Source organism: Nicotiana sylvestris, chromosome 10, assembly GCF_000393655.2.
Source record: "Nicotiana sylvestris chromosome 10, ASM39365v2, whole genome shotgun sequence".
Taxonomy (NCBI): domain Eukaryota; kingdom Viridiplantae; phylum Streptophyta; class Magnoliopsida; order Solanales; family Solanaceae; genus Nicotiana; species Nicotiana sylvestris.
In genome coordinates this window covers 79101749-79113291 of record NC_091066.1, presented here as the reverse complement: position 1 = coordinate 79113291, position 11543 = coordinate 79101749, and positions in this window count along the sequence as shown.

Sequence of the window (11543 nt, the reverse complement as noted above, 5' to 3'; positions counted from 1 at the left end):
CCTGCTGGCTTCATTCACCATCTGTAGATTATTCTCCCAGTGTCAGCGGATAGCGGTGCGAACTTCAAAAACACCCCGGTCGTGATCGTACTGTAAAAATGAATGCCAATGTGCTCACCTCATGTACTTCTCATATCTTCTCATCGTTATTGGCATAAATTGAACACCCCTATCCATCAATTCCGATGCAGCTCTATGGCTTTCAACAAACCTCTCCGTAATCTGTTTGAATATCATCCGGACCATGGCAGTGACTGGCAATCCACGTTCAGATTTCAATAAGCTATTGAATGACTCCGACACATTTGTAGTCAGGGCTCCCCATCATCTTCCACCATCAGCATGCAATGTCCACATGTGAAGCTTATGTCCCATCAGCCAAGTATAGGCTCGTGGATCTAACTGCCAGATTGCTTTCATGTGCCCCGTGAATTTGCCCTGCTGGTGCTCAATTGCAGCCATCCACATTAAATCATGCAAGGCCTTGTCATGATATTTCTTCTGGAAATTAGCCTTCAGGTGCCTCACATAGTAACGGTGGTATGCATAGGGTTCCTACCATTCAGGCAAATGCTGTACAAAACTTAAAATACCACCATGTCGATCAGATATTAGACAAATACTTGAACGGTATTTGACAACATGCTGCTACAAGTGGTTCAAAAAAAGTGTCCACGTCTCTTCGCTTTCATTGGCACAAATGATAAAAGCTAGTGGAAATATTTGTCCATTGACATCTACTACAACTGCGATCAAAAGCTTAATATCATACTTTCCATAGACATGAGTACCGTCTGTGGAAATTACCGGATGACAATGCACAAAACCATCAATTGCTGGTTTAAATGACCAGAACACATAGTTGAAAATATATTCCAGTCTTTTCGGACTCCGCTCACGCCTCCATTCAACAACAGTCTCGGGGTTAAAGTGTTGCAGTGCGGCCATGCACCTGGGTATAGATGAAAATGACTTATCCCAGTCACTGTAAATAATTTCAAAAGCACGTTTGCGCCCGAGATATGTCTTTCTTTTGGTTATAGTACACTCATACTCCTGGTGGACGACTGTAATACACTCTTTGATCTTGAACCTAATGGACACTTCCAAGTATGGAATCAAGACAAGAGAAATCAAGTCTATATCCAAGTTGAAGTAATTCTCATTGAATGCGTCCATTTCACATCTGTGGGTGCTTATTACCTACTTTCCACAACCCCGATTTTTTCTTGCTAGCATGCAATATCCAGTGACAATCTATAAAGTCTCTACGACATACAGCCTTGTATACCTCCGTAGTTGACTCCCTTACTATCATCTCACGACACTCTCTTACGCTATAGATTTTTACAACCCTGATTAGGTGAGCTTTATCGGGAAAATACATGCCCTTTGGCAGCACTGCTGGTCTAGACTCTTCCCACATTGCTGACCGAAATTCGTCAGCATCCCTTGTGAGGGCATCCATATCCGGCATACTTGGCAAATTATCAAGGTAGAGAATATTCCGCTCATGAAAAGGCACGTGAGACTCGTACACTCTTGATCTAACGGGAGGTGGAGAAACATCCTCCCTCGTCAGCTCAGGTTCGACATTCACTTCCTCCTCATCATCACCCTCATCAGGGAAGGGTGTGTCATCTCCAAACTCATCAGCATTGTTGTCATAATCACTATCATCTTCTTGACTCTGTGCATCTGTCAAATCACGAGTCAATACGTCGTCTATGGGCAACTGTGTGAAATTAGGAACATCAAGTTGCTCGTTTTCACTACACAAAAAGAACAAAATGATAAGCTACTCAAGTTGATAAATACTTTACATATAGCTATATCACTTTACTTACAATTTATATTGTGTTGACGTTCCATGATGTACATTTGTTTTGTTGGTGATGACTCCCGGATGGACCACCGTGGTCCAACACGCCAGAATTACGCATATTCCAACTAGAAGCGGGGTCATAACTTGTAAAATTCATATTCAGACGGTACCCCCTATGAAAAATATGAGTGTTAATACAAATCCAATTCAAACATAAAATAAACATCGCTAAAGCGTAGAAAAATTTAAGTTTACCAGTCGCCTTGTGGATTATATAAAGTCGAAATATTATTTCCTCGCTGTTCATTCACCGGTGGTGATAAGTTTAAATCAAGGCAAGCTCTTTCATCAAAAATCTATCCGGCAAAAACTGCTCCAGAATAACCACCCGATGCCTGGGGGTTATCCCTACTATGCACACCCTTATTATTGGGAACGTCTTCAACCTTGACGTATATTTCTAACAATTTTATTACAATAAATTCCCTGTATTCATCCGGAATCCGCAAAAAATCTCTAAGAATTTCATCAACTTTGATGTTAAACTCAGAATAATAAGCAAACCCCTGCGGAGTCACAGAATATGGAAATCTACCGGTTACTTTAAGGTTCACCGAACATTTCCTCTCACTCGTTTTCTTACGTAACAACGATACCAATTTATCGTACTCCATTGTAAGCGACAATTTAACATAATACTGTGGAAGTGAACTATTATAACTCACAGATTATTCTCCATTACAACCTCCCCCCTCCCCCCAATATAATGAAACCCTTATTTTGGCTCTTCATACATTATAAAAAAATGCTTGATAACAAGAAGAAAAGTATGAACGGAAGTTTGAAGAATGGATTTTCATAAAATCCTAACGCCTTTAAATAAGGCAAGTCCTAGCTCAGGGTGCAGAATTTTTTTATTTAAAACACAGTATAATACCGCGCTTTATATATTTGAATTATTGTTATGTCAGTTAACCGCAGAACACTTATTGGTGGGCCCAAAAAAGAAGTAAACCCCAATATAATACTGCTCTATATGTAAAACACAGTATTATACTACGCTTTACTTTAACGGCTAAAATTTTGTTAAAGTAAAACATAGTATAATACCACATTTTAAATAAAAAAATAACTTTTTTTTTTAAAACGGTAAAAACGTGTTTTGAGTTCAAAAACTTGCCATTTAGGTTTCTGACTCTTACCTCACCATCCCATCGTAGGGCCTGAAATGAGGCTCAGGAAGTAGAATCTCTGTCTTTGACAACTGCAAGGATTGCAGCTGACGATTTTCCAGCACCTCTCGGAACAATCAGTAAAAATTTCCCATTATGGAGGTCAAATAAACACCGTATTAATAGTGAACTATTATCACTAAACCGACTCATGGGTGGAATTGTCCATAGTTCCCTTTTGAGACATTCCGATTGAAACCATCTTTTTTCAACAAGATCATATCCATACAAATACATGGCGTAAATATTAAACCAATACAATGTTGAGTTGTTCACCATTGCTCGTACTTTTCCTCGTGCATGGTGTAGTGTTCCAATATCTTTACAATCTTCCAGCCCGGCCCCTTTGGGTTACAAGCTCGGCCATAATCGTCATTGTCAATTAACTCCCAAGAAGGATGGTCTTCAGATTCACCCGTAGTTACGTTGTAAAACATCAACTCACCGTTACCATATCAAAACACTAAAATTCTTGCGATACCACACATATCCGTCATTTGCATATCCGTACAAAGATAGTATTGGAGAATTTCTCGTGGAGCTTGAAGCCTCTACTTTATTTGCCATTGAAGCAGCTCTTAGTCCAGATCTAAGATTTTCGAATAATAATTAGGTCTAGGGTTTTGGAATAACCATATCTAGGTTTCAATATATGTAATGAATACGGCGAAGGACTCTAAATAGGTGGCGTATTAGCATAGGCGGCTCTAAAGACTTGGTCAGTGAGGCATTGCCTTTTCGCCCCCAAAATTTGAAGGCCCCAAATTGACTCGGAGGGTATTTGGCTTAACTTATAAGCTGGTCAAACTGGCTTATAAGCACTTTTTTGGCTTATCTATGCGTTTGTTAAAATTAAAAGTGCTTATAAGCCAAAAATAAGTCAAAAGTCATAAGTTGGTCTCCCTCAACTTATCAAATTTCAGCTTATAAGCACTTTAGGTTTGACCAAAATATTTACTATTCTATCCCTAAAATACTTCTTTTTAAAACAAAACTCTTTGTATACCCAGTTCTTCAGCTTCTTATTATTAATTTCAGCATTTTTTTATCCAAACACGTAACTGCTTATTTTTTAAATCAGCTTCAGCACTTAAAAGTGTTTTTCAACACCTTATGCTTATCAGCTACTCTAAATCAGCTAAGCCAAACGGGCTCTTAAGCTCTTATTATTATGACTACTATTATACTATAGAATTTATATAAATAATTATTATAAAAAAGTGTTATAGTATATTTTTTAGTTATTTGATTGAGGTTATTTTATACCAATAAGTTTATAAATTATGATAAGATTTTCACTCATTAATTAGTATATTTGCTTCACTTTTCAATTTTAATTTTATCCTTTTTATATAGAAATTAAGATATATATCGACAACATAATGAATTTCTTTTACAATCGTTTTTGAATTTTGAAACTGCATGAACACAAAAGCATTATAATAATGCATTGTTTTTCTTTTAGTATAATTCAACATATAATATTAGGGTATTTATAATTAATTTTAGATATTCACCAATAAGTGCTACTACTAATTAATCGAATGAACTATAATTATCGTTTAAATTGATCAGAATGAGTACATATTTTTGACACTATTAATGCTCAAACTATGTTATTACATTTTGTACGTTTATTTCTTTTTCTTGATTGTGATGATAGCCAATTAAAAATCTTCACTTTGAGTTCTGGACCTCAACATTCGATAATCCACCACTTTATTCTTTCTACTCTTTGTAACGACCCGGCCGGTCGTTTTGAGCTCTAGCTTATCGTTCGGCTGTTTGAGGCTATGAGTAGCTTCACTTCAGGTATTATGACTTGCACGTGTGGTCAAAATTGAATTTTGGGAAGTTCGGAGTTAATTTGGAAAGAAATATCTAATTTTGGAAGCTTAAAGTTAGAAAAATTGCCTAAGTTTGACTTTTGAGTAAACGACCTTGGAATCGGGGTCTTAAGATTCCAATAGATTCGTATGATGATTTTGGACTTGGACGTATGTCCGTATCGAGCTTTAGATGACCCAGGAGCATTTCAGTACCTATTCTGGAAAGTTGGCATTTGGAAAGAATTTCATGAATTTGGGTTGAAGTGTATTTTAATGTTATTGATGTTCGTTTGGAATTCCGAGCCTGAGAATAGCTCCGTATAGTGATTCTGATCTTAGGAGCGCGTCCGGATATGGATTTGGAGGTCCGTAAGTCATTTAGGGGTCGTTTGGCGAAAGTAGAAAGTTGAAGGTTTTTTGGAAGCTTCACCGGGAGTGGACATTTTGATATCAAGGTTAGATTCCGATTCAAGAGGTGGGAGTAGGTCTGTAATGTTAATTATGACTTGAGTGCAAAATTTGAGGTCAATCGAAATTGATTTGATACGTCGAATATACAAGTTTAAAGTTCTAAAGTTCATTAAGCTCGAATTGGGGTGCAATTCATGATTTCGATGTTGTTTGATTTGATTGATGCCTCGAGCAGGTCCGTGTTACGTTATGGAACTGGTTGGTGTGATTGGAGGTCCCAGGGGCCCCAGGTGTGTTTTGGGGTAGTTTCGAACGAAGTTTGGCTGAGTTGTGGTGGCTGATGTCTGGTGTCTCGTGTTGTTCTTCACGAACACAAAGGGATTATCGCATTCGCGAAGAGGGATCTGTTGGCGGCTGACTTTTGAGCTACGCGTTCACGATTGGGGCATCGCGTTCGCGAAGGACAAACTAGGACTATGAGAATTTTAGCCTTCGCGTTCGCGAAGGGTGCAACGCATTTGCGAAAATTTGCCTGGTAAAGCATTGTGTTCGCGAGCAGTGAATCGCATTTGCGTAAGGGAGTTTTTGAGCTGGAGTTGGTATTTCTTCGCAAAAGCGAGGGACTTGTCGCGTTCGCGAAGAAGGTCGGGCTGGGTAGTGTTCTTTTTAAAAATCGAGAGTTTGGGCATTTTTATTTCATTTCCTCCATGGGAGCCAACCTAGGAGCGATTTTGGAGCGTCATTTTCATCGTCAATTATAAGGTAAGTGATTTCTACTTGTTGTGAGTTAAATACAAGGGTTATATATAGATTTAGACATGAAAATTTGGGATTTTGAATAAAAACCTAGAAATTGGTATTTTTAGATTTTTACCACGAATTTGGGCATGGAATTGAGAATGGGTATGGTTATCTTTAAAAAATTTCAGAATCCGGGCATGTGAGCTCGAGGGTGACTTTATCGACTTTTCGAGCAGAGTTGGAAATTGTTATAAATTGAATTATAATGAGTATTGGAGTATATATTTATGGATTTGCACATTGATTGACTAGTTTTGGAGCTATGAGAATCAATTTGAGTTATTTGAAAAGCTTTGGAGCCGGTTATGGAACTTCGGAGCGAGGTAAGTCTTTTGTCTAACCCTGCGAGGGTGAAACTACCCTAAGTGATAATTATTATTATGTGCAACTAGTTGTGGGTGCTATGTATGTACGAGGTGACGAGAGTCCGTACGTAGCTAAAGCATGTCTATGTCCGGGTAGACTTAGGACCTTATCATGTAATAATTGAATTATTTGAACTTGTTCTGCTAGCTTAATTAATTAAAGTTATAACTGAAATTGATTTAAAAATAATAGTATCAGGTCAAGCTTCAATACCCTGAGTTGTTGCTAGGGTATTCGATAAATGTATAAAGATGTACTTATTATTGTGCTCATGTACTTTATTGTAAGCATGTATCTTGTGATTCGAAAACTTCCTTCCTTTCTTGTGGAGTGGGCCGAATACCTTGGCAGTATCTCTCGAAATGGGATAAATTCCTTCCTTTCTTGTGGAGCAGGCCGAACGCCTCTGTAGTATATAAAGGTGCATCTCTGGTTTGTGGCATTTGACCCTAGGCAGTGTACACACCACTCTGGATCGGGCAGAACGACATTGGCAAAATTGTGTTATACTGCTAGTAGTCCGAATATTCACGAGATAACTTTTCACTGACGCACGACATTTTATGGTGTTTCTTATCTCATTGATATTGACACTTGGCATTTATTATGAGATATTGAGGTTGGATACATGATTGAGAAAATCATGCTTATAAAGGAAATAATTGGAACATTATGAAACTTCAGATTACTCCCCTATTGATGTGTACTTTAAAATTGTAGGAATTATCGTATTATTTATTTAATTGGACCTCTAGTAAGTGTCGATATCGACCCCTCGTCACTACTCCTCCGGGGTTAAGCTAGAAACTTACTAGGTAATGCATTGATTTATGTACTCATACTATACTTGCTGCACATTTTGTGCGGGTGCATATATACCGGGTTGTCTTTTGGGCGCAGAGGTGCGAATGTTGCGGGGACTTACCGTGAGTTGCACTTCATGTTACGATCCGTAGCCTGCAGAGTTTCTATCAGGGTTATTTATGTTCTCCTGTCTAATTTGCATTTCAGACAGATGTTGTATTTTATAATATTTCCTAGTTGATGCTTATGCACTTATGACACTGAGTTTTGGGTTTCCTAAGGGTTGTTATTGCGCATTTATTATCACGTTACCATATAAATTTTATTTCATATTATTTAATTACTGAAAATTATGATTTCAAAAAGACTAAAATGAGTAATTAAGGTAATCATTCACTGTTGGCTTGCCTGATGGAGGTGTTAGGCGCCATCACAACCTTTAGTGGATTTTGGGTCATGACAGCTTGGTATCAGAGCATTAGGTTCACTTAGGTCTCACGAGTCATGAGCAAGTCTAATATAGTCTTGCGGATCAGAGCGAAGACGTTTGTACTTATCTTTAAGAGGCTACAAGGCTATTAGGAACACTTCCCTTCTCGATTCCTCATCGTGCGATTTGATCCCTTTAAGGCTTATGCCTTAATTTACTTCATACTCATTCTTATAGGATGTTCAGTGCTTGTTATCAACTGGGGTCAAGGAATTGTAATGGTACTGTAAATATGGTGTAGGATGTTTATCCCTGCATATTTAATTGGGGTATTGTTGTTGCTTGGCGGAAGGATGCTCTATCATTTTAGCTCAGTATCAGTATTGCATATGGTTTTGAAGTTGGGCACTGATTGTTATGATGACTCATGCATTGCTATCACATAGTGTGAGAGTAATGGTAGGGTGCTTATTTATGGATCACGACAGTGAATGACTTGATAAAAGGATTTCCTAGTTCACGGCTTAGAGGTACAATATTTAGTTCCGGTGGAGGAAAGATAGTCCGACTATGAATGTTCAGGTTTGGGTTGATGGAGTAATGAGATTTGGTATTTTATAATGTGGTGGAGTTCTCATTTGTAATACGGTGTCATCGTCCTTGTTTGAATGCATTAAGGTTCGTCGGTGTTATGGCCTCTTGGTTTTGCCTACGGGGTAGGGTGCTGCGAAATAGTGCCTGAGAAACGATCGTCAGAGATAGCGGTATGCAGCGGTTCAGAATTCTAATTGGTGTTTTTAATGTTGATGGCTCGGGAAAGATGATCTTCTAGGAGGTTTAGGGTTGATAGCAGTTCATTGGTTTTGGTTCTACAGGTATGAATTTGATTTGAGGCAACATTTCGGTAGTAAAGAGTGAGGAAGGACATGGCGGGAGGTGTCTCGTGGTGGTTGAGTTACTAACAGGTCAAGTACGAAAAGTAGAGGTCGAACAGTTACACAAAGAAGATGGTTTAGCCAAAATGGCAGAGTAGCATAGGAGTTTTGTGGTGGGATAGCCACATGCCTAGAGGGAAGTTTGGAGAAATTTGGGAATCGTAATGGACAGTGACTAGGTCTACGGACTTAATTTGGAATGTTAGCTACTATACTAGGAGGAATCGATACGACAGAAAGGAGTTTGCTTGGTATGAAGAAGAATGCAGCATGACTTCAGGTTGGAATGTATTATGGCACTTATATGATATCAATGTGGAGTGAACGAACTTGTACAACTTGTGAATGAGCACGGGCTCAGGATGGTTTACTGATTTCGTAGTAATTGTACCTAGTGCAGTGTCGTTAGAAGATGTCGGCATAGAATGTGCATAGGTAGATTATCTCCTATGAGTAGGTTAGCAGTTGTGTGGTGTTGACGAAGCTTCTACGAAGAATTCTACTAGTTATCCAGTAAGAGCTCAAATACGTGAATATGGCTAGTGATTCAGAATGTTCATGAAGTGTTTAACAGGAAGATTTCAAGAAATTTGGTGGGACGATTATGGGAGATCATGTCAATGAGTAAAAAGGAATCTTGGTGGGTTCTAGGGGTATGTAATTGTAGCTTCAAGCTAAGTGGGAGAGCCCCACCGTCTATGATTGGATCACATAGTTGTCTACTCGTGAGGTTTCTGGTTATTGGCATATTAATGGGTTATTACGACTGAGGAAAGAAAACATCAGTGGTAATTTGAGCAAAGGATTTGGGGATGTGTGCTATACTTGTCCTTATCGATTCATGTGTAGGCTTTGGGAAGACTCAGAGTTTATGCTTCATGTAGATGTGATGTACAAAGAAGGTAATTCAGCCAGGTTCTTCTTTAAGAGGGTATTTATGTGCTAGCAGAGCCTTGAAGTTGATTATATTCGGGACCAAGTCGGAGTGGGTGGCTCTCAACAACGGTCCTAGTGGATTCAAAATTAAAGTGCAGTGCCTAAGGACTTCGAGTCTATGATATGGTTAAGTATCAAGCTTTTACATCGGATTATGAAAGGGTCTTGGAGTGTTCAATGTTATATTTGGTCTGCGGTGTAGCATTGGAGGAGTGGGAGAAAATAACTTGGGATTCATAGAGAAATTATCAAAATGGGTGTACCAGTTGAAGATGCGAATGTGCACACAAGGAGGGTATGCGATGGTTCGTGGGTTTTGAGACAATATGGTCTTGTGAAATGGGGTCACTCAGGATGATTGTGGATTGAGTTTGTTATATTTTGAATGGAGTTATTGTTATTTCTAAGGAATGTCCAGAGTAAGTTAGAAGAAGTTGGTTCGGTTAGTAATGGTTGAATCGGCATGATTGTGGTAGTGATCAGTTCCTTCAATGTGTTAAGTTATATATGTGATTAGAGGCAGTATGTGCAAGGCTTGATGGCTGCCGTAATTTGATCTATTAGAGGCATTCGATTATAATGGCTTGTTATGTGTAGATAGATCCCAGAAGAGTTATGGTGGTTTAGACCACTACTTAAGGATTGTATTTTCTGCGGTTTTGGGAATTCAGTCGCGGGTTGCAAAGATTCTCCTGAAATGAGTTAAATGAAAGGTTCTATATAATGAAATGTTTATTCTATTAGTGGTTAAAGAGTTATGAGGAAATTCTTATACTCTCGCGTATTAGCATGTTAGGTGTAGTGAGTGACATGATAGTTTGAAGTTAAGGATCAAGGTTGAGGTTTAGTTTTGACAAGAATGTCACGAGCTCGGATGAGCAGGAAAGAATTCAAATGTTTAGAGTAAGCTAGTATTGTCTTTAGTGTCACCAGAAATCGGTGCCATGTGTAAGAGGTCTTGTGTACTGATTTGCGGATTCCCGATTCGCTTTAAAGCATTAGTATGGTCGGTTGTATGGATGTACAGACTTGTTACCTGGTGCGGAAGGTCGTGGGAGTGTATTCCATGGGAAGATTGTATAAGTGTGACATGTAGTCACTTGATTGATTAAAGATTGAAACCAAGTACGGAGATTGTGGTATTATCGCTAATGTGAGAATTTATTCCTGAAGGGCGCTCTGTTCACTTGGTTGTGAACTGTGGAAGTTTGTTCTAGATTTGACGGCTATTCTTGGGTATCATGTGAAAAAGGTTATTGTGGATCTTTGAAAGGTTATTAGCTCAGTACGGTATGATCAGAATCGGCTTAAGGTCCGTGGATAGATCTAAATGTGAATGTGTGCTCTGTATCATGATGGATGTGTACATTTCAGCATAACATTGCTTATAGAGGGGTCTTCGGGCCTTGGATGTTATTTTTGCCTTCAACTATTCCGTGTAGTCTATATTATGCCTTATGGGTTATGAGGTGGCTTGATTTTTCGCACATGTGTTGAGGTCCTACGTAGCTGTGGTGTTATGTGAGCAAGATGGCTCTTGAGATGCAAATCATATATCGCACCTTAGTTGTGCTTGAGTTTCATAGCATATGGCGCTATTCGTCTCCCCAAGGTTTGTATTATGCACTTGACATGCTTGTGGTTGATATTCAAACATTTCATGAGTATAAGCGTTACAACTTGATGTGTGTTTTATTTTGATCGTTATGTGTGGGTCGGGTGACATCCGCCACATGTATGTCGTTTGGATCGGGTGGCACGCCACCACAGGTATATTGTTTGGATTGAGTGGCATGCCACCATGGGTATGTCGTGTGGATCAGGTTGCATGCCGCAACAATGTCACATTGGGCGTTGCACGCCGCAATAACGAGATGTTGAGCATGGTTCCTTTTACTTATTCGTGTGTCCTGTTTCTTTTCTCTGAGAAAGGCTCATAGTATTTGATGGCCGTTTTATTCGTACACAGACTAG